The sequence below is a fragment of the Patagioenas fasciata genome, chromosome 3 (genome assembly GCF_037038585.1).
Source record: "Patagioenas fasciata isolate bPatFas1 chromosome 3, bPatFas1.hap1, whole genome shotgun sequence".
NCBI lineage: Eukaryota > Metazoa > Chordata > Aves > Columbiformes > Columbidae > Patagioenas > Patagioenas fasciata.
The window spans coordinates 51,574,720-51,601,468 of record NC_092522.1 but is presented as its reverse complement, the minus strand read 5'-3'; the positions used below and the strand labels follow the sequence as shown (position 1 = coordinate 51,601,468).

Below are 26,749 nucleotides of genomic sequence, written 5' to 3'. Positions count from 1 at the left end.
TCATATCCAAGCATTGCATATTTCTTCTAGAATGCTGGGTGTTTTATTGAGAAACATGTAAGTTGTTTCCATTTAAAGTGATAGCCTTACTGAGCATGTATACTACTTATTTTCAATGTGGACAGAATTGAAGTTTTAAAATAATTCTTTAATACTTACTGTATTTATTATGGCTATTAAAAGACTAGGATAAATAGTTTTTATATCAGGAAAAGGAAAATAATTTGAAAATTGTGATGGGAAGACAATGTTTACTAATGAAAACAATGCTCAATTCTGTTAATTGGTTTTAGTGGATTGCCTATTGTGTCTAATGTTTGCTGTATAGTGAGGAAACTCAAAAGTGAAATTACTTAAGATTACCGCATTTTGCGATCGAATCCTTTAGCTTTGTTGAAGCCTTGAAGAAAAAAAAAAAAAAGCCAAACAACTGTTTCCTTCTTCAAAAATTGGTGAAACACCCTAACAAAGCCCTTCTTTGTTTTGTGTAAGGGATGTATTGGAATACTCTTGGTAAAGTCTCCAGAAATAATGAAATTGTATTTAGTATTACAAGAATGTTTTAGTTGTTACCATAGTGCAACAATGACTATTTCAATAAATTCAGCTTTTATGCCTATAACAAACTGTTTTCAGGCAATATGTAGGCTATCAAAAAAAAAAAACAAAAGCCAAAAAAACCAATGAAGTAATTTTATGCACTATTGGCAGATTCACTGGAACCATCTACAAGCATCCGAAGACTGAACCATCTCGAAGTGATGAAATTGTTATAGTCCCAGGAAGTGCTCAACACATGAGCTGGGTTTGCTGTCTCAGGTGTTCTAGCTATTTAATAGGGAAAAAATGTGGAAGAAAAGAGAGATTGTCTCTATCCTAGAACCTTTGTCAGGATTTACAGTGAAAAATCTGACTCAGTATCTTAAGTATTAGTAGTTCTGAAGGAGTTACTAATTCTTCTTGTTGGAAATAAATAGTTCGCAGTCTACTACAAGCTCCAGAATATTTCTGTTTCACACTTTGTTTTCTCACCTGCATTAAGATTAAGCATGAGCTCAGAAAATCAGTGCATCAAATTTATGAAAGATGAGCCAAATTTGAAAACTTCGACCTCTTAAAGTAGTCTAAATTGGTCTCGAGCGATAAGTGTCAAGTGGCAGCACAAAAGTTGGATAGCATCATGCTAATGTGAAACAGTCAGGTACTGAAGGAATGTATTGTACAACACTGGTTGTGGCAGTCTGAAGTTTGTAAAAAAACTATTGAAACTCAGCATTTACCTTAAGTGTCTGTCTTCTCTTCAGTGTTCCACATTTGTCTCCAAGTCTTTGAGCATCCTTGTGTGTGCATGGATGCTCGTAAATATCCATGTGTATCATTATAAATGCATTGATCTAGCTCTCTCTGTAAACCTGCCTATGTAGAACGCTTCTCTTCCATACTTCCCACACACACTCTATTCCCAAAATTTCAAACCCACAACCTTAAACCAGACACCTCAATCTTCTACTTAGGGTGAAAAAAATGCTGATTACAACAGTCTGCGGATGTGATCATCCTGCTACATAGGCTTCAGAAAGGTTCCAAGAACCTAACTTTAGAATTATCCGGCTTTGTCAGTAGCTTCCCATGAGGTTACTGATCAACCAGCCCTTCAGCACGTGCCAGGTGGACCTTGGAGTTTGGAAGGGCCGGACCATTGCAGTCAGGCCTCTTTTATAACCAGCTAGTCCCTGTGCTGATGGTGACTCTGACAATGGGGTTTTCTTCTAAAGGAGCGGGGAGAAAAAGTGTTCATTTCTTGCTTGCTGTACTGCTATAACCATACAATTTTTTTGTTATTTTGGAAAGGATTCCGTCTTCTAATACACCATCAGCTTGAGTGTCATTGATTCTGGGTAACTGCTAGGTAGAGACAAAATGAATTTTCTGGATTAACCTTGCACTGAATTCCTCAGCTGGTGAGAAGGCAATCTTGTACCAAGGGGAAAAATTCCTTCTTAACTACCTCAAAGGTAATGAGCATGGTACTCACAGCAGGTAGAGCTAAATTTAGCCAAATGCTGAGGATAAACAGGGTATTTCTTTATGGTGCAGAATGGCCAAGGCAATTGCTCTGATTCTTGATACATGTGCCTTTTTCCTTTCTCCAGCTCCCTTCCAAGGTAATACATTATCAGTAGTAGTATAAATCTACAAGTAGAGTGATAACAGCATATTTTTGATACCTTTATACTTTTAATTTTTCAAGTAAAATATTGAAGAGCACTGTTCTTTAGTATGGCTAATAGATGCATAAGTAATCTGAAGCCTTTTCCACCTTAACAATAGTAAAAGAGGATGTATAGTTTCATGTGTATGTATGTACTCTGTTCTGTAGCCACTTCTTCACCTACCTCTTAGCACTTCTGAAACACAGAAAGAAAGCTGGGAGCATTGACCATCTTCCTCCAGTCACTGTCATCTGATTGCCATCATGGGGATTGTCTTCTGCAACATGGAACTGTCCACCTTGGATTCTCTTCCAGCTCTCCAGTGCTGTGATGGGTTTTTCTGCTGCTGGTGTCTAGCAGTTGCTTTGAGCTGATCCCTACCACTTCTACAGCATCCAGAAATGCTGAATAGCAGCAGTTAGGTTTTTGTGTTGATATCTACTGCGGCTTTCAAAAACTTTTGAGAACCCTTTCTCTGCCTTATCCTCCATCCCCAATGTCCATCAACATAAATTTCATTAAATGTTGACATCATTTTAATTGATTCTTAGTTTATTTCAAAAGTTTCCATATTTACCTATGTGAAATCAATGTCACAATGAAAAAATTTTTGGTAAGTTTAGGTTTGGTGAAGCTATCTGCATTTGCTGGGAAAAGCTGCTTACTTACTATATGCAAGTGGACTCTCTTATGACTGAGCTTCCCTGTTTATATATACCAGTTTAAAATAGTAGTCTGACTTTTTCCTAACATTGACTGTCAATCTAAAACAGTTTTGTAGTAGAACATACATGATATGTTTTTAATGTAATGAGCAACTTTGAATCTAATTCTTGAAAGCAGGCAATGCTCAGTCAAAAATGTTTGGAAACCAATGATATTACTTGGGGTTTGTTTTTTGGGGGTTTTTTTTTTTGTTTTGTTTTGGTTTTTTTTGTTTGTGTTTTTTGTTGTTTTTTTTGTTGTTTTTTGCAAGATATTAAACAAGATGAGATTATTTAGATAATACTTAATTTCTACTTGTGTGTAGTTGTAACCTATTCTTAGACTGTGTTTGTATAAAAGTCATCTAGCATTCTAACTTTGTTAGAATGTCTCTGAGACAGTGGAATGGTAAAACGTGTTTGTATAAAAGTCATCTAGCATTCTAACTTTGTTAGAATGTCTCTGAGACAGTGGAATGGTAAAACAGTAATGCAAGTACATGAAGTAATGTGTTGAAAACTGTGTTGTAAATTTGGATATTACAGAGCCAGAAAGAGCAGCCAGATTTTTATGCCTGTACACAGTTTGCTCTTCACTGGGTCATGCTAATTTCAGATTTTGCCTTATAAAACAAAGGATGAAGAGAGGGAGTTAATCACGTGTAGGATGCCATAATACCAGTACACCATCCACAGTTTAAATCTTGAACTGATGTGTATAGGATAGCAAATAATATATATATGGCCCCTTTTCTCTGGTGCCTTCATACAGTGAGAAGTTATGTATCTCCATAGAAAACTCGATTCATTTCAATCCTTGGTTTTATTTTTAGGTTTCAAAAATAAAAAATACCTAATCTACCTGAGACTGCCTCATCTCAGTAAATAAGTAACTCACGTTTTGAACTTGATGAATAATTTCTCTTTTCCACATGTGTAACTTTCTGGTATTCAAATTGTTAGAAAGCTTATAAACCATTAGTTAAGACAAGTATATGTGGATTATTAACATTCTTAAAGTGAATACTGAATACAGAAGAAATTCAAAATCTCCAAATGCTTTGCCATAATAATAATAATAAAATCTTGAACGAGTTACTGAAAGTACCTAATCCTAAAGAAAGCTTGTTTCTCATTGTAAATAAAAATTAAAAATACACATCACAGATAATATGCTCTGAACTAAGAATATGAAAAATGTGGATGGGTTTTTGTTTGGTTTGGGGTTTTGTTTGGTTGGTTTTAGCCTGGAAAAGTTTACTGTCCTCAGTAGCAGAGAAACTAAGCAGTAGCTAGCACACATATCACACTGGGAGAGATTATTGGTCATTAATTAAATAAGAGGAAAAGATGGTAGAGGCTCCTTATTTGTGTTTTTAAACCCTTTTCTACTTCAGTCTTTACTTCTTGACAGATTTTTCCTTTTGGGTCATCTTTTCATATTCTTGTGAAATACTCCCTCACTAATGAGATGGTAGACCTGTTTTATGGTGTAGCTTTTAATCTATGTTAATCCTGATTTGCTGCAAAGATTCTTTGGGTAATATCACCTGTTAAAGCCTAAATTGTTTCACAGGGAGTCAGAATATACTTCAAATCTTGCATGGTAGTATCACTTATGCCTTCATTAACTATGTTTTAATATCTGAGTAAGCCAAACCAAGTTACAAAATGCTTTTGTAATCTGAGCCTGTTTAAACTTGAAATACTTCTGTTCACGTTTAATCATCTGCATTAATGTTTGTATTGTAATTTGTCCTTGGTCTATGTGCCACTGAAATGACAGCCCCTTGATAAGAATAAAATTAAGGTTATTTGATAGAATTGTGTTTTAGAGCAGGATAATACTTGAAAATAATCAACCAATTCATTTTGTGGCAGTTTTTTGTGCGATGTAGTGATGACGAATGAAAGGTGGGAATTTTTTAGGTGGAGTTAACACACAAGCCGTGTCACTGGCTGCAAAACTGCTTCTTGAGCAGAAGTGCAGACCTTGCTGAGAGTAAGAATTTGTGCCCAGTTCAGGGGCAAACACGTCCTTCTGGTGGCTCCTGATCAACACAACTGCAGAGACCAGTTTTGTTAACCAGTGCTGCATGATAGAAACAGCAATTTGTTGTCTTCTAGAAGATATCCTTAAAATAGATCTGGTAGTGCTTTTTTAAAACGTAGCTCCTTTTCTAATCAAATTGCCATTTGAAGGGCAAAATGAGCATGTTCGTGGATGGATTCCCCGGTGCGAAGTAACTTGCCTGAGTGGGGAAGTGCTTTTCACTTCGTTATTTTAAATTTTAAAAATGATGTATATCTTTTCTGTATATATGAGTCATCTTATAGAAGACTTAAATGCTGCAAATTACAAAGGAAAATTTACTTCCATATATTGAGAGGCTTGAATTGCATTTTCGGACTGGAAAGCATTTCAAGCATTTTTTGCCTAAGGCTGTAGTGTGTTCCAGAGGGTTGGAATTTAAGTAGTTAACAAATTTTAGTAAAAAAAACCCAACAAACCCCCCCCCCCCCCAAAAAAAACAAAAATAACCAAACCAAACCACGTTTTGTCTTATTTTAATAAAAATGTATCTGCTGTGGGCTTGATTATTGTCAAAAGCTGCTCTTTGAGATCACTTCCTCTTGAAACAAGCGTGGAAACTTTCATTACTTAGTCATGTAAACCTTCCTGATGATGAAGAGCAGGTAGCCTTTGGCACAGGGAGGAATTGCATGTCTAAGCTCAGTACTTCTTGATCACAACTTAAAAATGAATGGGTGCTAGAATTACCATTTCTGACTCTGATGTTGCAAATTAGTCCATCTTGCTTTATTAGTGTGGGTCTGTACAAACAGAACAGTTTGCAAAATGGAGACCTATTTTCTTCTAGAGAAAATTATACTTGCTCCTTTTTGTTGTTCAGCAGAACCTCTGAAAAATTTTGCTTTGGAGAAAAAATGTTCTATTTCTTTGTTTACCTTTAGCAATTTCAGATACTATATAGCTTAAAATTTTAGGCTGAAGACCTTGTGGAGGTAACATTCTTAGAAATTAACATCTTGAGAGGGAAGAGTGTTTATAGTTGATCAGAACTTCTGTGTTGTTTGGTCGTCTATCTCAATTTCTAAAGGCCCAGATGTGTTTTTCACTGTATGGCAGTTTCATTTCAGGACAAAAGACTAAAACCATGGTTCCTGTCTTCTGCAATTAGACAAACTAATGAGCAAATGTCATTATTCCTATCTTCTGCTGTATATAATTTTAATTTTAAAAAATGCTTGACTGTAAAGTTTTGAGGCTGAAATGCGTGCTGCCCCTTAGATAGGCATTTGAAAAGTATGAATCAAAAGATGGACAAAAGCAACTGCTCTTTTGTGCTTGACATCAAAAAACTCTGAGCCAATTTTCCTAGTTTTTTAGTTCTCAGGTAGCTCACTTAGCATTAAGAAAAAGCTTATTTAATTATGGCATTGAATAATTTGAAAAGAAGTTGGTACTAATTGCTTTTATAATTATCTATATGCCTTCTGTATTGAGAAGTTCCATACTCCTGACAATGAGAAGCATGTTTTTATGGCGCTGAAATGGAGAGACTTGTCCATGTGATTTTGTGGACATACCTATCTTTCAGATATTTAGTGACTGCCTGACAACAACTATGAAATATGAAGTTACTCTTAAAAATGACAAGGTAATGCACATGTTGCAGCAGTGGCAGTGACATGATTGACCCTGCTCTGTGGGAGAGCTCCAGGTACCCATGTTATAGTTTGGAAACAAGATGTTACTGGCAGATATAGGCCATGTTGATTTTACAATGAGTTATTGTTAGTTTAGTACTCTCAGCAGGGGTGACTATTTACTTGAGAATTTTTGTTCATGAAATTATTGACAGTGGTAAGGAAAATCTCCATTTTTAGTGTAGTTGGTTTCTAGAATGAGTGCTGTGAAAAATTCACGTGATGCAAATCCTAGACTTGCATGATATAAACAGTATCTCCATTGTCATAAAGCTGTAATTATACAGTGACATGTAGAAAATAAGGCCATTACATTTTTCTCTGGTTACATACAGCTTACTAGCTACATACTTGTATGCCAGCTAAATTAAGTTCAGAAAATAAGGTCTGTCATCTACAAATTGAAATTAAGGAGAGATTGAAGTTGAATTGGGTGCCTAGTGTTTTGAGATTGATAAGGTGAACCACAAGTGCATTTTTCTCCTTAGAATAAGACTGTTATCTTCTTTCGTGATTATTTTAATGTGTTGATTTTTATGTTTTGTTTTCGCGGGGTTTTTTGGTGTGGGTTTTTTTTTTTTTTTTTAAAGTGTGCAGGAGAAAGGCTGATCTTAACTGTTTTGTGGATTTGGGGCTTTTTGTTTCTCTTTGGTTTTTTGTACACAAGAACACTGAAACAAAGAGTCTTCTTTTAGTGTCTGAAGTTCAGATACTGTTTGGGTCTCTTTCCCTCATCCTGACCCCTATGTGTACTTATATGAGGTGAACAATTGAGAAGCTTTAAACTAGGCTGTTAATGTAATTAGACCAATGTTTCTTCATTCTTCTTTTGATCTTTCTTTTGTCTTGGTCTACCCCAGTTTCCTTTTGTTCCCGCTTTCTGAGTTTGTTTTTTTCTGATGTTCTGTTGCTTTGTGGTGCTCTCCTCAAAATCAAGTTGTGCTGCTGCGGTTAGCGTGTGATGATGATTAGTAATCATCATAATATTTCCACTCCCATCCTTCTGTCCCCCAGATACCCTGTAGCAACTAGATGACAGCAATAAATTGATACTGATGGTGGTGAATCACTTTCCCTGTTGGCATTCAAGTGCTTGTCTGGAACTTCAGAACTGAACTGTGTTCAGAAGTACCATAGACAATATAAGGAAATCTCTCCAGTCTGAGGATATAGGGAGGGACAGGAATAGTTTGGTATTTTTTTAAATTTTTTTTTTGAAAGCCTCTTCTTCTGAGTTCTTGCCTTAAATTTCAGTGTTTGCCTTGCTTTTTCTGATCTTTTGTTGCTTTTTGGTTTTATAATATTTCTGGAAGAATGAACAGGCTTACATGTTAAAAGAATAATCCTGAAAATTCCTGATGACCTATTTATGTTATAGAATATCACTTTAATTCATTTTTCTTCAAAGAATACGTAGGCTAGCCTTAGTATTTTTCACTGGCGAATGGAGTAAGCAAGCTTATCTTAGAGCCACTATGCACTGATTCACCTGATAATATTTGAAAAAAATATTTTCAGGCTTAGAGTTCACTTTATCTATATTAGAAGTGAAATCATTATGCAGTTCACTAACTATGAATGTGTTCTGCAAAATAAAGCTTTTCAGATGCCAGTGAATAGTCAAGTAGTGGAACAGGTTGCACAGGGAGGTTGTACAGTTTCTGTTCATGGAGGTTTTTAAGACCAGGCTGGATAAAGCTGCAAACAGCCTGATCAGACCTTAGAGATGACATTTCTTTCACCAGGAGGTTGGATTGGAAAGTCCTGAGGTTTTTTCCTCCCTGAATTATCGCGTGATACTGGATGAATCAATGATGCGTGTACACCAGTTAATTTCTGTCTGGGATGGGTTGCATTGCGTTAGTTGGAGAAATGACTCTTGATACGTGTAGCAGAACCACTTATATAGGTTTTACTGTCTCTAATCTTGACCATTTGGACTCAGACCTGAGAAATTTGCGAATGTTATGCTGCTACTTAAACTACTTCATTTAACTTTTTTCATCCCTTCTTTTGTCATGGCCCTTCTTGTGACATACATGTGAGAACATCTTAGTATCAGAGGTTGCCTGTTGGTCTCGTCCTCTGCTGTTCTGTTCTTGGAGGTCAGCTTACATAAACGAAGGATATTATCTGCCTGCCTGGCTGGTGTAATAATTAGTGTTTTCTATAGGAGAATAGTCTCAGAAAATCAATTGGCCTGTCCTTTGTAGGTGTTTAAATAAGATCATAGGATAATAAGCAGGTTTCTCATCCAATGTCGTACTCAAAGCAGGGTCAGCCCTGCCGATCCCTCAGGGCTTTAACCAGTAAGATCTTGAAAACTCCCAACAAGCAGGTACTACACAACCTTTCTGGCTACCCTTCTATACTACTTGAGTGTCTTAATGGTGAAAAAGCTTTTTCTTAGATACAGTTTAAAGGCCTCTATAATTTCAGCTTAGGTCTGTTGTCACTTGTGCTCCCACCCATGTACTACTGTGAAGATCCTTGCTGCATCTTTGTGATGGCATCCTTGTGGAAATTGTGGGCTGCTTTGTAGGTCTCCCCAAAGCCGTATTTTCTCCAGAAGGAGTAAACCCAGTTCCTTCTGTTTGTCTTCCAGCCCTCCAGCCTCCTGGCCATCGTGTGGCCCTGCACTGAACTTCAGGTTATTTCTGTCCTTACTGTATTGGCAGCCCAAAACTGGAATGATGGTTAGAGGAGGATTATAATTTTACTTGATCTAAAACCTGTATTCCTCCTATTAATACAGCTCAGGATGGTGTTGACCTTCCTTGCTGCCAGGACATGCTTCTGAATTATCTTCAGTTTGCTGTTCACCAAGATCCCCAGGTTCTTTTTAGTAGAGCTGCTCCCCAGCCAGTCATTCTTGAGCCTGTGCTGTTACAACACATCATTCCTTTCAGGGGCAGGACTTTGCATTTGACCCTGTTGAATTCCATGGAATGAAAAAAAAATGCTCAAAACCCGAAACAAAGTCAAAGCAAAAAAACCAACCCCCAAGCTCCCACCTTGTCGAACTTTGTCTGGCAAAACATTCAGGCATGTACTCGAGTGCTTTGAATATTGAAGTGCTTAGATCCTTTTTGAAGTTGAGCACAGCATTCTTCTGTCCCTCTCCTACCCAACTATGATTCAAAGTACCTTAACATTTCAGGATCACCTTATGCATCCTTTGATTTAGACATACATTGAAGGAACATATTTTGCTAATATGATGGATTGCAGGGGGAGATTAGATGAGGTCCTAATACTGCAGAACAAGAAATTATTGTAAATTGACTAAGTCCCACTCTGTTTTGTTCCCATTTTCTACTCCTGTATTTCCTCCTTCTATAGATCACACACTTATTATCAGTTACTGGAATAGATTCTTGCAGTGAATGAATTATGCTGGATTATGTTTATTTATGTGTTTATTGTGAATAATATTTACTTTCACTCCTGGTTATTATTGGCTTTATAATACTGTATTTTGTGCAGTTCAGTGTGTTGACTAGTTAATTTTTCATACTGAATCTCACGTTCTTAATGTTTTGAATTCTGAGTCTTTGTTTGATGCTTGAAATATGTCTTAAAAAACATCGTGCATTGCTTGGGGCAAGTGGTAGCTGCTGAACGTGTCTTGCATTTGTGATGTTGAGAAACAAACAGTTTATCTATGAAAAGTTAATTTTAACTACAGAAAGGTCTTTTTTCATGGTATCAAAACTTCAAAACATCTGGTATAGTTGGTTAGATGCGGAGATTATGTCAATTGCATGGAAATATAGCTATGATGATAGTGTAACATTTTGGTGGAAGAAATACTGAAATACTAGTTTGAAAGTAGACTACAATCGCATCTGGCCACAGATGTTTAATATTACTATTTGTTGCTTCAATGGAGGATTTTTATCATTAAAATTTTAATTACTACTCTGAAACTTGGGTAGTATTAATCTGTTAATTCTGTGAATGTGCCAAGGCCAATCATAATATAGCAGGAATTCAAAACCAAAATAAGTGAAACAAGCAAAACCTCAACATTAAATTTTATATTAAATTTAAATAAAACTTTAAATCTCCTTTCCTTCATGCTATGTTGGAATCTACTTTGATGCAAAGTGCTACCCATTCTTTAGTAACTAAGTTACCACTTCAGCTGGTAACTCCTGGGTCCAGCTGCTTGTTCTTGGATTTCCATCTAAAAAACATGGTTTAAAAGGTTTATTGCACACTTTGGGAAGGCAGTAGATCAGGACTGGTTTGTCACAGAATGTCAGAGATCACAGTCTGGAGTTCCTCAAGAAAAATATCCTTCCTGAAGTGTGCTTTCATAAATGGAAGCTGTTCAGATGAAGACAACTGCAGCAGTGTGCAGTGGAAAAGAGACTGCCTGTGTCATGAAAATCCGAAGCCTTAACGTTGAATGTATGAACTCTTGAAGGAGCTATTGAGTTGTATTCTGTAAGATCTGTAACCATCTGCTCTCTCAGTTCAAGGAACGGAACTGCCACCTAGTCTAAGCAATGTATGAATCCAGAAATGTACTGTTCCTTTTTAAGTGCATTATTGCAGACCAGGGGTGGATAGGAAGGGTGAGAAAGAAAGCAGTAATGTGATGGATAAGCATTCAACTTTTCAGTTTTCTTCATGCTGTTCCTATCTCCACCCAACTCCACACACCCAGTCTTGTAACTGGTGATGTGACCAACCTGCCCTCTGAAACTTCCTCACTGTTTTGTAAGCAGCTGGTGGCAACTTTTTGTGAAACAAGGAGTGAGACGTTGCAAAATTTTTGGGGTAGTATTGGTTTAGTTCCTGATCTGTTGGAGTAGATTTGTTCTGATGCTTAAATGAAAAGTGATCAAGTGACTCTGGCTATTAACATTTTGAGCACTTCATCAACTGAATCAATCCCATACTTATGTTTCAACCCCTCATAATGACTAAAAGTGAAGCCAGATTCTTATCTTACCTGGCATTGCAACAAAATGGTAATTCAAGATGCTTTGTATCTTCAAAGAAGTAATGAAATATCAATGTTTATGAGTGGGAAAAGTGCTACCTTGCTACTGTTTGGAAATATAAATTTTTCATAAAACATGAATAGTCTTGCTCAGAACACCTAATCTGATTAGATACTCAACCCCAAAATATTTGATAGGGTAAGACGAACAATTATAAAATTGTAACTCAAATGTGTGGTGTGGTTTGTTGTTTTGTTGTTGTGTTTTTTTTGGTTGTTGTTTTGTTTTGTTTTTTAACTTTGGCATGTATCTCATCTCCATTGTTTGAACAATTAGTGGTGATTTCTGACTTAAATCCTTTTGACAGAAAGTCACTAAAATCAGTTTTTATGGTTGTACCACATGATACCTTTTTCTTGATTATTTATGCAATTATAAAGAGAACTGCAAAGGAAATGAGGAGCTTCCTATGTAATCAAGTGGTCAACTGCTGTTTCCTCTATCGGGAATAGCATTGGTGATTACTCACAGTCAGTGAATTTGCATTGTTGTCTGGAGTGTGGAATATGAGACTCTTAGGCAGTAGGAGGGAAAGAGATACTATGGTCATGTCTGAAATACTGTAATTATAGAAAGAGAGTAGCTTTTTAGTCCCGTAGTTATGAGATACTTTTGAATGCTGCTTTAATGATTATTTAGTGGCACAATTAAATTTACTTTTAGCAGGTTTAATTGAGCTTTTTAAAACATGTTTAAGCCACCCTGTCTCTGGATTGACTCTCTTGATTATGACCACTTCCTCAAATCTTGTTTTCTTTTAGTAGTTTTACTTACTTTCCTCTTCTGGCCTGTTTTGAAATGATGCTACTGTGATCTCTGCAGGATATTGGAGACTCTCAGGAATGTAAAACTCTGTCAGTGTGTCTGTGTGGACAACATCTGATATAGTGTTTTGCAGGTCTCTTGGCACCATATGTGTCATTCCAGCTTTAACTGAACCTTTGTCAGTATTGTCTTTTTATGCCCAGGACACGAAAAATATTTCAGAGGCTGCTCTTAGCAACTGGCGATTGTAGCTGTAATGTACTCTGTACTTGGTGGCTCCTGATGTTTTGGGGAAAATGTTATTTCCAATAGAAAATAACATCACCTTGGTATTTGGTAAATTTAGTTATTTTTAGTTGAAATAATAGAAAGCTGTATTTATTTTTATGCAATGCTACTCTTACACATTAGATCAGGGTGTGCAGTCCTAAACCTATGTTTGGCCCTTTGAAGGCAACCGCAAGGCTGACGTGGCCCCTGGTGAAAACAAGTTTGACACATTAAATGGTGTGTCTCCTAGTATTATGAAGAAAAACGACTTCTGTTCTCTTCAGTTAAATGATTTACTACTACTGATTTTATGTTAATAGCCTTTCTTAAGCATTTTATGCTGAGTTTCAAATACTGCATGACTTTCATAATGTTTTGTTTGTTGAGCCTTAGACAAGTGAAATAGATGTTTAGATAGGGATGATGAAATATCAGAATTCCCATAGAAAACGAAGTTATTACTGCTAGAGGCTGTTAAAGCTGGCCTCTAACTCTCCTGATTGGTTGAGGTTCTGGATCCACAGAGGCGTTCCTTGCTTCTGTAAATTATTACTGTTTGTTTTGAGTGCCAATAGGTACGCAAGGGAAAATTATTAGAATGAGATTTCCTATTTGCAGCGTAAACTAGTAAAATGGCTTTCTAGCAGCAAAAGAGTGCTCTCACCTCACCCCTTCTTCTGTTGAGCGCTGTGTATTTGTGGTTTTGTTTGTTTGTTTGTTGCTGTTGTTTTGTTTTGAATCTTCCCTCCTTTATGCTGGCATTGGGTTTTACATGACTCCATGGTGAAGTTCTTAAGAAAGCTGGGTGACCAGGATTAATTCTTGCTGGGCTTTTCTCCCTGAATTAGCTCATTAGGGTTCACTGAAATGCTTGTGTTGAAGCAATTGAAATGACATGTAGCTGGGTGGAGGTAGGCAGGGAGAGGGAAGGCCCCTACAAATATAACTGCAAGTTGCCATGAGATTACCTTAATATCATACTCTTCCCTCACTACCATGTACAAATAGGACATGTGGAGTAATTTATCTCCTGACATAGCCTTCCACTAATTGGCAGTTAAGGACTTTCGGGGAATTTATTTCTAGGTGTATGCGAATAGTACATTTGATGTGCTGTTCTAATAATAATAACGTAGAGGATACATAAAAGAAGAAAGTGTTCAGGTATAGATTTTTTTGTTAAATGGACCTGTTTACAGAAAATGACCTTCCAGTTGGTGAACTTGCTCCCAGTCCAGCAAAACAGACAATAGTGTAGATGGGAGCACGTGTGGAAACCCCAGGAAGAAAAGGAAGCTGGTACATATTGGAAGTTAAAATGCTGCTTCATGAGAAGAAGAGTGCCAACTCAAGTACAAAGCATTAAACTGTATTGTTACATTGATAACTACAGGGCATTTTCTGTTTCAAATCTAAAGGTAAATGGAGTAGTGAGGGAATAAAATCAGAAAAAAAACCAATATTTTGATTGTGCAAATACCTTAGTAAGAAACCTCTTCATATGTTTAGGACTCTTGTGAACTAGCTTTTGTGTTAGAATGGAAAAATTTGTTCTGTAGTATGAGAATAGTCAAAAGAAAGCTTCACAAAATGGTGAGTGCAAAATCACTATCAGTCTGAAGATACTGTAGATGGTGTTACTGCAGAGAAAGCCCTTTTTCACTTGTCAGCAGTTGTTTTTAAATGCAACTAGCTGAAGCTGAATGTCATTCACCAAGCACAGTTCTACGTGAAATTGTTGCCAAAGATTATACAAGATTAAATAGGATTTGCAGAGCGAAGGCTATCAACAGATAAATTTTACAGAAGTATTACAACTACTGTAAAGATGTTTCCAAACTATCTGTGCCCTTGGTAGTCCTGTCAACCAACAGTAAGATAACTAATGGCATTAATAAGGTGCCTCATAGATTTCAAGAAATAACCTAATTCCTTTAAAAAAGAAAACATCATTCAAAATAATAGTTCCTGGGGCAGGGGGTTTGGACTCTCCTTTTTATAAGTTGCAACGTGGACCCAGTATTTCTTTTGAATGTTCAAAAAGGTTACTGTTAACACTTATAATTGTTTCTAAAACTGTGTGGCATTTTCATGTGTAGATTTGGCTACCTGTTTTCATTGTATCAGTAGTGAATAAATATATTTTTCTGGATGCATGGTAGAAGTAAGAAAAAAAGGTGGTTTAGCTTTTTGTATGTGATCAAGATGAAGCTGCAGGTAAGCACCATAATTGTGCTTCTTTGGCTATGACACAGCTGGTGTTGATCAATTTCATTCAACAGTGGATTTGGATTTTTTGCAAAACTAATATTGTAGATGACAATGATGATGTGGCCCAAAGTGTGGTCAGTTTGTTTTGTTCTTGAAAAGGTGAAGGTGGGTAATTCAGGTAGAGAGGAAGAATAATAATAGCCCAAAAAGAGGTCCTTTTCTCTGTTTCCAGTGTATTTGTTACAACGAAGACTGAGATTAAGGCTACATTTTGAAATGATACTATTCCTTCAAACCTGCTTGACGAACCTAATTTACTTAGAAAATAACTTTTTGAAATCCAGTCAAGTGTTGGATATGAATCAATATGATCTGGAATGCATGAATTTCACGATTGTAGGCAGAATTCCAAGACAGTGTGACAATAATTGTACAACTGGAACAAATTTAAATGTTGCACGTTAGCATCTCTTGAGGTAGTAAGATGGCTAATAGCGTTAATGAAGCTGGCAACAGCCCGGTGCAATTCCTGCGCTATCACATTGCTTTTTGGCAAGATCTTGACCTGCTATAAAACCTTTACCAGTGTCAATTTGACAGTGAGCTCTTAACAATGCTGTAAACAAGGGAAAACAGATTGAGAGGTTTTTTGCATTTGGGACTCCTTTCTCCCCAAATTTACATGCACAATAATCCGTTGTAGGCCTGCCTGTTCTGCATTTTGCTAGGTAACATCCTCTTATGTTTTGCTTGGCTGTATAATTCTTCATATCCTGAGGTCTCCCAGAGAAGAAATAAATACTCTTTTCTTTTCAAGAAAGTTTTTAAAGTGGGTCTGACCCATCTCAGAGGATAGAGTGGGACATTTGGGTCCAGTCAAAGATGGATTTTGTGTTAAGGTAAGGGTGTAAGTGCATTTTGATGGTGTGTGGGGTTTTGAGGTTTTGTTGTTGTTGTTGTTGCCTTTTTTTTTTTCTTTTTTCAAGTAGGTTTCCTGCTGCAGTTTGTCTGCTCCAGGAGAATCAGGTGCTTGTTTCCTGTTAGGCTTGTTAGCATTCCTGCTTTAAACTCCTGACTAATTAGCCTGGTTGCCAGAGCACTTGCATGCAGAGTATCAGGTAGCAGCGTGTTTTGCAAGTTCAGTCAGTGTAGCTGGGTATCTTAACCCTGTGTGGTGCAGATTCCAGCTCATCTGATGGAAACGACACTAATGTAACATGATCAAGTTTATCACTGCAGAGTAGAAGTTGAGTCAGTCTTAACTGCCTGTGTCACAGGAAAATAAATTGATCTGACCCCTGGTTGCATTATGTAAAAATGACCCTATTTTTATGGTTTCTTTTGATAGCGTGTTGCTTCATATTCAAGCCTGATACTAAAATAGTTAGTTGCTGATTACAGTAAATTAATCCAGACAACTTTTTATTTAAAGGATTGTTGATCTAATGGTTTCTTGTCATGCAGCGAGAGCTGATTTCCAGTATATAGGTTATCCTGAGAGCAAATAAAAGTTATTACTTTATCAGGTGAATGTCAGGTGCATGAAGTGATGGTGGTATCTGAGCTGTTCTATGTATTTGTGGTTGGTGTCATCCTATTGGTAGGCAACAGCTTGTCAAATTTGGTTTTTAATTGATCTGTCGACCCACAGATTGAACCATTGTCTCATGTCAGGAATGTGAAGTTGCTGCAGTTAGTGGTCAGAAGACATCAGATTTAGTTTCCACTGCATAGCATGTGTACTTTTGGACACTAGAGAATCCACATAGGAGGGAAATATTAGGGATAATGTGATTTGTGTCACCTGTAATGAAACTGTGATCAGCTTTGGTAGTTACAGACACAAGAAACCAGGCTGCATGAGTTTGCTGGTAGAAATGCTTCTTTCAATAGTGCAGCTTTCTGTCATAAATAGATCAGTATTTCTGTTAGAGATATCTATTGCTTCTTGAGTAAAAAATGATCTCTTTGGTTTTTAAGTAGTTTCACGGATTAATTTGAAAACTAGTTGTACTGTCGCTTTTCATGGGTTTAAGATTATTCCTAATAAGTTCCTCTACCAGAGTTATATTATGGAGGAAACATTTTGTTCTTTTCAAATTGTGGAGAAATGATCTCGTTCTTGTATCCCACAACTCTTGCAGCATACCTGTTATGGAAGTGACCTCAAAATTACAGTATTCTAAACTTTAATTTATGACATGTGCTTGTAGAATGAGTCTTTTAAAATATTTGAGAGATTTTTCCATTCCTGTAGCAGGCTGCAATTTCCACTTAGCTCATTGCGACTGTTGGGCACTGCTGGGACACAGTTCCAACCTATCAGTGTCAGCATCCTGAAGAGAACTTTTTTCGGTGATGATGCCACTGCGTAGATGAGCTAGAACTACTTTTCTCTTGAAAAAATGTCCATTCAGATCTTCACTTTTTATGTGCAACATTCAAAATGTACTTTTGGAAACCTACTTGCCTCTAGCTTTAAAATTCCTGTTTGAAAGCTGGATTGTCACTGTATCTAGAAATGGCTTACTGCTGTGCTGTTGTTATACTCTTAACTATTCCTTCAGAAGTGTATAAACACTACATAAGAAAAAAGATAACTGTTGCCTGGGTGCTGTCAAGTAAATGAGATGTGCTGCTGCTGAGCAGGTGTGAAGGCAAGAGCAGTCAGATGAGGTTGGCTAGATGAGCTGCTGGCTGCTGCGTTTCTGTTCCCTTCTTGGGTCTGGCACTTGTCTGACCTGTGCAAAGACTCCACAGCATGCTAAGCCAGTGTAGCCTGAAACAACAAACAAAAAAAAAAAAAGCCAAAACCCAAATAAGTACTACTGGCTTATAAAGCTGTGAAGTCCCTGTAGGGTCAGGTGTGTGCTGATGCTAGTACAGAAGTGGGAATAAAGTCTGCAGCTTGGTAGAGGCTGCTGTTTCATGGTTTCTTCAAGTTAACACAAGGTACCAGCAGCAGAACGGCTTATCTAACTGCTGGCACTGACAGTTTCTTTCACATTGAGTGGAGTGGAGAGAAATCCCTTCCATGTTAACCTGATTCATGTTGCTGTACAGCTGCAGGACACTGGTGCCTGGCATAAGGGAGGGGTGGGAATAAGTGTCTGGGTATGAGGAAGGGTGTTCTGCAGCAGTTAGAGTTTCACTTTGCTTTGAGGCGACTTTGCGTACACTTTAAAGGTAAAAATGAATAAGGGCAGCCTTTTCTGTAGCCTGATTGATGACTGAAGATACTTAAATACATGAGCTGCAGCTCTGAAAGTTTTTGGCAACTAGCAATGCCAGTGAAAAATCAGACTGTCAATTTTCCTGTTGTGTTTTGGTTTTAGGTTAATATAGTATATCTTCCTCTTCCTCCAAATCAGGCCATTTAAAAGGCATTGTCTTTCACAGAATAAATAATATGAAGGCTTCAGACTTATTTAGTCTTATTTAAAGACATATCTGAAAGAAGCTATAGTGGATTGTCTGTATTTCTAATTTTTCTTAAAGTTTTCTGAAGTTGCTTAGAAGCATTAGGTTCTTAGTTCTGCAACAGTGATAGGATGTAGGTAATCAGTAGAAAGGTAAACAATGTGTTCTTGAGGATCATCACTATTTGTTACTTTTGCTCTTAATTCTAGATATGTCATGATTAATTCAAAGTAGGTTTTGTTTTAGTTTCGACTGGCTTTTTACTTGGTTTCAAATAAGATTGTACTCTGCCTGTGTCTGTTTTGCTGTTACAGACTTCAGGGTATTTTAATAGACCAGATGTGTGTCAATTACTTTTTTTTTTCTTTCTTTTTTGTTTTCTGTCATCTCCTTCAAACAATTTTCCAAATAATATTTCTTTACTTTTTGGGGGGGCGCGTTTTCAAAGTATCTATTGACAGTGACTACTAGATTGTCAATGTGGTATTGGGAGAGCCACGGAATGGCACTTGCACCAGCATCAACATGGTTTATAAGGGGAGTCTGATTTAATTGAGAGTGTGACTTAATCGTTTGTAGCTTTATTTGCATTTTGAATTTAAGCGGTCTAGTTTAATCGCAGATGATTGATTAAATAGTTACAAAACTGTTTCTAGAGATCAATGTTGAAAATATTGTTGCTTTTCAGTTAACTGTTGTGAATTTGATTTTGAGAGAACAATTTACATTTCCTCCGATTAATGGTGAAAGGTTAAATGATGCTGTCCACTGCAGCTAAACAAAAAAATACCCTGCAGGTGGCAGACAGTTGCCGTGTGTTGCAAGTGCTGTTAAGTTTTTCCCGATCATTTACTGTAGGTTTGAAAATTACAGTTAGAAGGTTAAGTGTGTAATGCTTTTGGGTAGTACACTTGGCAGATTTTTATTTAGTTTTGATGGTAGCTGCTTCTGGAGTTGTAAACCTTGCTTGAAGACACTTCATGTTGCTTGTATGACTATGTCTTTTGTAGAAGTTTATGAAAACTTAAGTGTTTTCTGCAGGAAGCATGGTCAATGGCTGCATACAGAATCTGGTGGCTTTGGCAAAATACACTTCTGAAACAAACATTTTTGTTTTGAAGTAGGTAGGAAATATTCTCGTTTATCTGCCTCGTGTAGATTGATCTGTTCTGAAATTTAATTATTTTAACTGTGAGGTATAACTCACCAGGAAAATATTCAAGATTAAAGTAATGTTTTTCATCAGTCTTGCTATATGGGCAGCTAAGTAGCGGGAAGTAGGGAGAATGCATATAAAGTATATGGTAGAATATTTACATCAGTGATAGTTCAAGGTTCACATGGGCATTCCAGCTGCATTAATGACAGTAAATCCTTTTTTTAGGGTGTGTTAGTTTTATTTATAGTCATGCATTTTGGCCTTAGGTTAAGATTTTATTTGTCATATACTGCAGTGGGTTTTGCATTGACTTCATTGCATTACATTTATAATACTGAAATGTTTGTAGTACCGCTTGTTTTCTGATCTTGAATCTTTGTTTCATAGTGCAGTGAGGCTGGTTTCTAAGATGTAGCTTTCTTCATGAAAATAAAGAGGGGATTTCATCTAGCTATGCTCCTTATGTTATGGGTTACTAATAATTCTCTTTGATAGCTCAGCTGTTGGTCCTGCTTCTGTGAATATTATGGTGTGTGTGAATTGTTGTGGCAGAATGAGTCATTCTGTAGTGGAAAGTCTTTGTTGATCCAGGTGTCAAAGAGTTTGGAAGAGGAAATAAAGCTCATGGAAATTATTTTTATAGGAGCTGTTTTTTCATATGTTGTTCTTTCTTCTCTTGGAACCATTGAGGGTATTCTGTCATTACTCAGCCATTTAGGGTATTTCATCATTAACCTTGAAGCTGCGCTTTTTAGAAGGTGCCTGGGGAAAAAAAATGTAGCTTACCTAGAACACTGCTTTTTTCCCCTACATGGAAATCAGTTTATAGCAGTTTACAGGATTTTTTTTGAAGACTGTTTTGAATTCCTTTTTAATAGTTGGCTGTAGAGTCTGTATATGGAAAATAATGTCTGTCCTCTAGTTCAAAGTTGAGAATTCACTGTTGGAAATGTATGCTAGAAACCTGACCCCCATGTAATTTTGGTGCTTACCCCCTTAGTGATTTAGTGTGATGAGGTTTTAAAATCTTGTAAGATATTTTTTTTTATTTTTTAAATATTCATATATGCATTAGAATTACATGGATTTGTTGCATACTTATGGCTTTTGGAGGGGCAAAAGAAGTAATTCCATTTTACTCTGTAGACTGACAATGGGTCAGATACAAAGGCATTATGTGAATGTTTCGGAATATCCTGCAGTGATAATACTGTTGTTATGCTGAACTGTTTTATCAATATTGTGACCTGAATTCATTTGAAAGCAACTTGCATTTGATTTAGTTCTAATTGTTGCAGTGTGAATTGGTTTTATTGTGATTTATATTGTATTAGCAAAACTCCTGAGCAACAAGTACGTGTACCTGAATAATAATAATTGCAGCTTAGTTAGGAGTTGGTCTTCTGTAGATTTTTGCCCACAGAATGTGAATGAGGCAGGAAAAAAGATGTGACATTCTTAATGTGGGTTTTTGGTATTTTCTAGATGCAGTCGTGCAGAATACTGCTTGCAAGGCAAACAGTATTACCGATGCAGCTGAAAGAGATCAAAGGTGGGCTCTTGGAGGAGGATAGATGAGGATTTCTGATGGAAAACTTGTATTCTCTACTGCTCAAGAGATTGAATAGTTTCCAAAATAGATAGTGTGTAATATACTTGAAGTATTGAAGTATGTATTGCTTTGTGATTGATACGGGTGGGACAGTAGTTTAAAAGCCTATGAGTAATTCTTTACCTGCCTTATGGGAGCAGTGATCCTGATCTTCTAATTTGCTGCTGTGCCCCACATATTAGGGTGATACTCTCTTGTTACCTCCTCCGATACTTCAGTGGAGGGGTTTCCTTCCTCATATGTGAGCATGGGTGTGGATTACTGCTCCTGGATATTAACTGCTTTGTTTCCAGAAGCCTCTCCGATTCTTCAGGAAGTCCAAGATTCTCTTCAACAAACCCCACTGTGTCACATTATGGGCTTTTTCCAAACCTCACTTACCACAAAGTTTTTTAACCTATTTCTTCTTGTATTTTGTATTTATTTTTGACTATGTTGTTCTTGTGTAGAAAGAATGGGTTGGTTGAAGAAAGAACTGGTTTTCTGAGGGATTTTCAAATAACCAAAGTACTAAATACCTCTGTCATTCATATCTGGTAGCACTTTTCATGTGTGTGTCTGTGTAACCAGCTTCCATAATCAGAGACAGAAGCTTCAGATACTCTTGTCTGTCTTTTTTACTTACTTGCAGTTCTGTGTAACCTATCTTTGAATGACTGATGATCTTGATTGTTACTGACCAGTGCTTTAAAGCAGAAATACCTACTTGATAGTAAGTAACTGGGAGCTATTATAGATTTAAAGATCAAACGAACCATTTTGAGAAACAGGAATCACTTGGCTGAAGCTTCATGGGAAATTGATGGTTTATTCGAAAACTTGTGTGTCGCATTCTCAGTTTTAGATGTGACTTAAGTGATCTGTGTGACTTACATATTAGTTTGTTTGCTGCCTGCTTTTGTGCTATTTTTCAGTTGATGGTGGTCTGAGGCCATTGAGGAGGGGTGAAAGTGTTGTTTCAAGTGTGCCCTTCTGATACTTACGTGTGGTTTTATTTTCTTTTTCTAAAGACACACTTCTGGAGCTTTTAACCTGTTTATTTTGAGGTAATTACTGCTTGTCATTAACTTTATGCAAAAAGTCATAACTAAGTAGTTGAAGAACTTTTATCTTTTTTTTTTTTTTGTGTGTGTGTGTACCTAATGAAGAAGTGGTACAACTTACTTTTCTTTATAAAATCCAAGAAACAATGGTTAAATGTGAATTTTTTATTCTGTAAGTCGGAATCTCCTTTTGAATAGGATATACTTGTTGAAACTGCTTTAAGTTCTTCTGATAATGATAAAAAAAAGAATAATTAGGCTTCATATTTAAGGAAAATGGCATTTATGATTTGAAGGGCTTAAAAAGAGCTGACTTTTGCTCGGTCCTCTTTAAAATATATTTTGTAGTCTAGGTGATCAGAATTAAAATTTTAGAAAATTGGCTGTACTTGTGTAGCCAAAGACTGTTCTGTATACTCCTACATAAGGACCCATGGACTTGCACAGCAGATACATTAAAAAATCTAATATGTGGTTAGATGAGAAAGCTAAAATTGCTTATGATGCCTGCAAACTCCCAAGAGGAACTTAATGGAGTGTTCATACAATTGTGTGATTAGTCACTTTTGAAATCCAGAAAACATTTTTGAGTTCTTTTTGATAATTTATAAATGTCACTTTTACAAATCTCTTAAAATCATATTTCTCTAAAGATAAAATATTTTGGGGGGAGTTCTCCACTTACAAGTATATGTTAGGCAGTAACAGGTATTTGTATATTTATTTGGTTTAGAACAAGTGATTTTTATTTTCTAACCTCCTCTCTTGACACAAGTCTGTGTTATAAACTGCAGTGAACCTACCTGGCAGTCCTGGCAAAAAATTCAGAATTGAGTGAGTTTGAGGATGAAATGTACCTCTGAAAAAGAAATGCTTTAATGCAGAGTGAGTGAAGATGCAAATTCAAGTGTGGTGCCTACCTTGTTGTCTTAGTGTGAGTGGTGGCATTGGTCTCTGTGTGTGTTTGTTATTGGTCTACTAAGCACCTGGCCAGAAAGTTAAATATGTCTTGACCTGAAGAGATATATATATACACACACACATATACATGTGATATATAAAAATAATAATAAAGACTTAGAGGGTTGGTGTTGACTTTTTTTTTTTTGGTAGTCTCCTACTTTCCTAATTTTTTGATATGTGAAACCAATTACTTTCATATCACTGAACACTTATATAAATGCTGTAATACTCTAGCAATGCCCAAAGGAAGAGTTTGGAACTTAGTGGAAATGAAACAATAAACTAACTAGAGCTTTGTATTTGGAAGTGGTAGAATCTTGTGATGCAGTTGTGAAGTGTAATTTTTTTTTTTTTTTAATGAAAGACTTTGTAAAATTGAGGGGGGTATGGACTGGGGGACACACCTTGAGAAGCCCCCTGGGAGAGGATGTGGTGAAATGGACAGCCAGTGGTTGACACATTCAGTTGTTTTCACACCCAGATTGTCAAAGCAATGAAACAAAATTCAAGTGACCATTCTTCAGAGGAAAATGTTACTTCTTTTACAAAAGGGAAACAACACTTGCTTTGTACTAATGTTGTATCTTGAGTACTTAGAATGCGGTTTTGACATTTCTCTGCTTTGTTAGTGTCTGGGAGTAGAAATAAGTTTTATCAATAAAACCTTAACCATGGTAGTTTAGAGAGCTTCTTAAATTCTTCTCTCAGTCTTCTCTGAATGGATTGGTGTTGCATTCCCTCTTGAATATCTGCTGTGGTTTTGAAGAGAATGTAAAACGAAAAACATCTATAGGATTAAAAACATGGCTAATGGACAGTGGATAGTGTCCTCATTGAAACAATCTCTCCTTAACAAGAAAAAGTCAACTGGAACCTTATGTATGTGTAGGAACTCATATAGTATGTAAAGCTTGAAAAAAAAGATTTGCAGGATGCTCATTTTCTCTCTCAATTCTTGTTTCAGCAGTACCTTGAGGTGGTGGTGGGGAAAACCTTGTGTAAAGGGAAATAAATGTTATACATGGGATATGATTATGTTTCATGACACTTCTGCAGAAAGCTCATGTGTCATCATCTTTTGCAGCCATCAAACAAGTGGATGAAAACCTTAAGTTGGTTATAAAAATAGCCATGCCTGTTTTGTGAAGCATCATGGTTAAGGAGTGTTTAAAGAAGATGCAACCATTTAAATTGGTCCAAAAGAGTGTGTGAGATGTGGCTTAAAATGTTATCTGCAAGAAAGCTCTCTGTACGAGACATTGTAACATGCTTAGACTCATTTTTCTTGCAAGACCTACAGAATTTTCCAACCCGACTGGAAACAGAGCACAGTCACACTAGGAAGGCTTCTTAAAGCTAAAAGAGGCAACTAGTATCAGAGTACTGCCAACCTGCAGAGAATTAAAGATGCCGTGCTGGAGGTACCGACCAAAGCATGCCAGCTATCAAGGGAGGTGTGAAAGGAAGCTGGCATGGCTGTACATGTTATCAGAAAGCCGAAGTAGTATCCAAATAAGGAAAATTGTAAGGATATGAAATCTGTCAAGTAGAATATAAAAGCATAAGATAACAGAATTTGAGTAATAAATTCTGAGAAGTCTTTAATAATAACTGCCTTTCAGTTCATCAGTAGTAGCAAACCTACCGCCAGCTGTGGGGCCACAGGATGATCACTTCATAACAGAAACTTTCAGAAGATAAGGCGATAGCAAAAAAACTTTGCTTTGCATCTGTGTTCAGTGTTGAAAATCTTGGAAAGGTTGCCCTGCCAAGAACTTTTAATGGGTAACTCATCAGAGGAATGCTCTCAAATCAACGTTTGTTAAAATTTTAGAGAAGAAATGGACGACATGAAAGCAAGTTGCTAGAACCAGACAATGTTCATCTAATAACTATAGAAAGTGAGGGATTAAGTGATTTTACTAAGTGGTACGTAATGACTCCTTTAGCTAGACATCTTCAGGTCACTGGATATAAATGCAGCGTGAGGCCAGTATTAAAAGGGCTTTTGCTCATGATGTTGTCTATGCTGATAAGAAACTGCAGTACTGTACAGAACTCATGGATGTGTCGTAATTATAATAGATTATGGAAAGGTCAACAGAGCTTCATGAAAAGAAGTTATGCTTGTAGGAGCTCACTGAAGGAGCTGGCAAGAATACATGTAAGGAAGTTCCAATTTGCTATGGGAGGTGGGCTTTCCACAAGTCATTCAGTAGCCTTCCGTATGAGAGGGGTAAGTCCTCGTATGGATGATTAGTTAATAATTAGATAAGAGACAAGAAATGAAGCGAATAGTATGCTTTTCAGAAGTGACTAGTAGCAGTTACGAAAATATTCAGAGTAGAAGACTTGAGAGCCACCTTTGAATGATTGTGGGTAAGTCTGGAGTAAGGAGGTGGCAGTTAAGCTGAAGTGGAATCTGTAAACTGAGGTGTATGGAAACTAACTCCTTGCAGGAGGGAACAGTAGTTTGGGATTACAACAGATAGTTTTGTGGGAAGACCAGCATAGGCTCAAAAATATCAATTGTATAAGCTGATAGGATAACAACAGAGAATAAAACAAAATTGGCCGTTGTCTAGGTCTGTGGTGCATCTGCATTTCACTGCTGTATTGCTGCAGGCTTGGGAGCACCCTTGGGAAAGAACAGTGCTTGCTTCTGTGGGTATTTGTGTGACTGAGGTGTTTGTCTTAGTGTAGGTTGTCACACCTTTTTGTTACCTTTTTTCTTTCTGTGGAGGTCTTCTGAATGGTAAGGCAGCTTCAATAAATATCTCAGGTTCTTTGTTGCTTAAAGAAATGCTGTGATGTGTTCTGTCTGATCAGATGTAGTACTGGAAAGGCTTGTGCTTAACATGAAATCTACCATGACACTCGACACTGGAAGACATGTCTATTTCAAAACCTGTGGAAAGTGGAGACAGGAGTAATGATTATTAAACTGTAGAGTAGACTTGGCAATGTCAACTAGAGCACTGGAATCTCCTTGATTTCCCCCTGCATGCAGGGCCCAATGACTGCAGAAATTTTTGCAAGGGACAAGAAACAGACTGGTAGAGGCCGCTGGGGAACTCAAATTTGAGTTTGGAGTTGGTATTCAGAATAGTAATGGAGTTTCATCAGCAGCCAGTATCCTCCTGCAGTTTGGGAGGCTGGAGTGGAGAACAGGGCTCTGCTGGATGAGGAAAATATTTGATGTGGATTTACAGCAGTTTGGACAGATCAGTGTTGCAGCTGTGACGCAGCTACTTGGTTAACAGTTGCAGTCCCTTTCTTCCCTCCCTTTCACCTTGTGTTGGTACTGGAGCTTTTCCTGCCTCCCTGAGTGTTGAGGGAGCTGTATCAAAGACTCACCTTTCTGGAAATCTAAAACAAAACAATGTTTTACCTTCCTGAAGAGGCTGTTTCTGGGGCAGATGCGTGCCAACAAGAGAGAGGAGAACGTGAAGCGGGAGAACGAGGACAAAAAAGATGATGCTTAGGGCTGCTGTGATGGAAAGTGGTTCCCTTTGAGACATATTGCTGTTCCTCAAGCATATTTAGCCTGTACTCTTACAGACGTGGGATACAAGGCCCTGCTGTGGGTAATAAAATACATTGAGACCAGCCACAAGATGCACTTCTGTATTTTTTTTTTTT

The 26,749-nt window shown here is 37.1% G+C and overlaps 1 protein-coding gene across 24 annotated transcripts in view; it reads left to right on the top strand.

The window, feature by feature from the left end:
• AFDN (afadin, adherens junction formation factor) overlaps positions 1 to 26,749 on the top strand; it is a 133,263-nt gene that overhangs the window by 8,829 nt on the left and 97,685 nt on the right. The gene's annotated exons all lie outside the window — the stretch shown is intronic.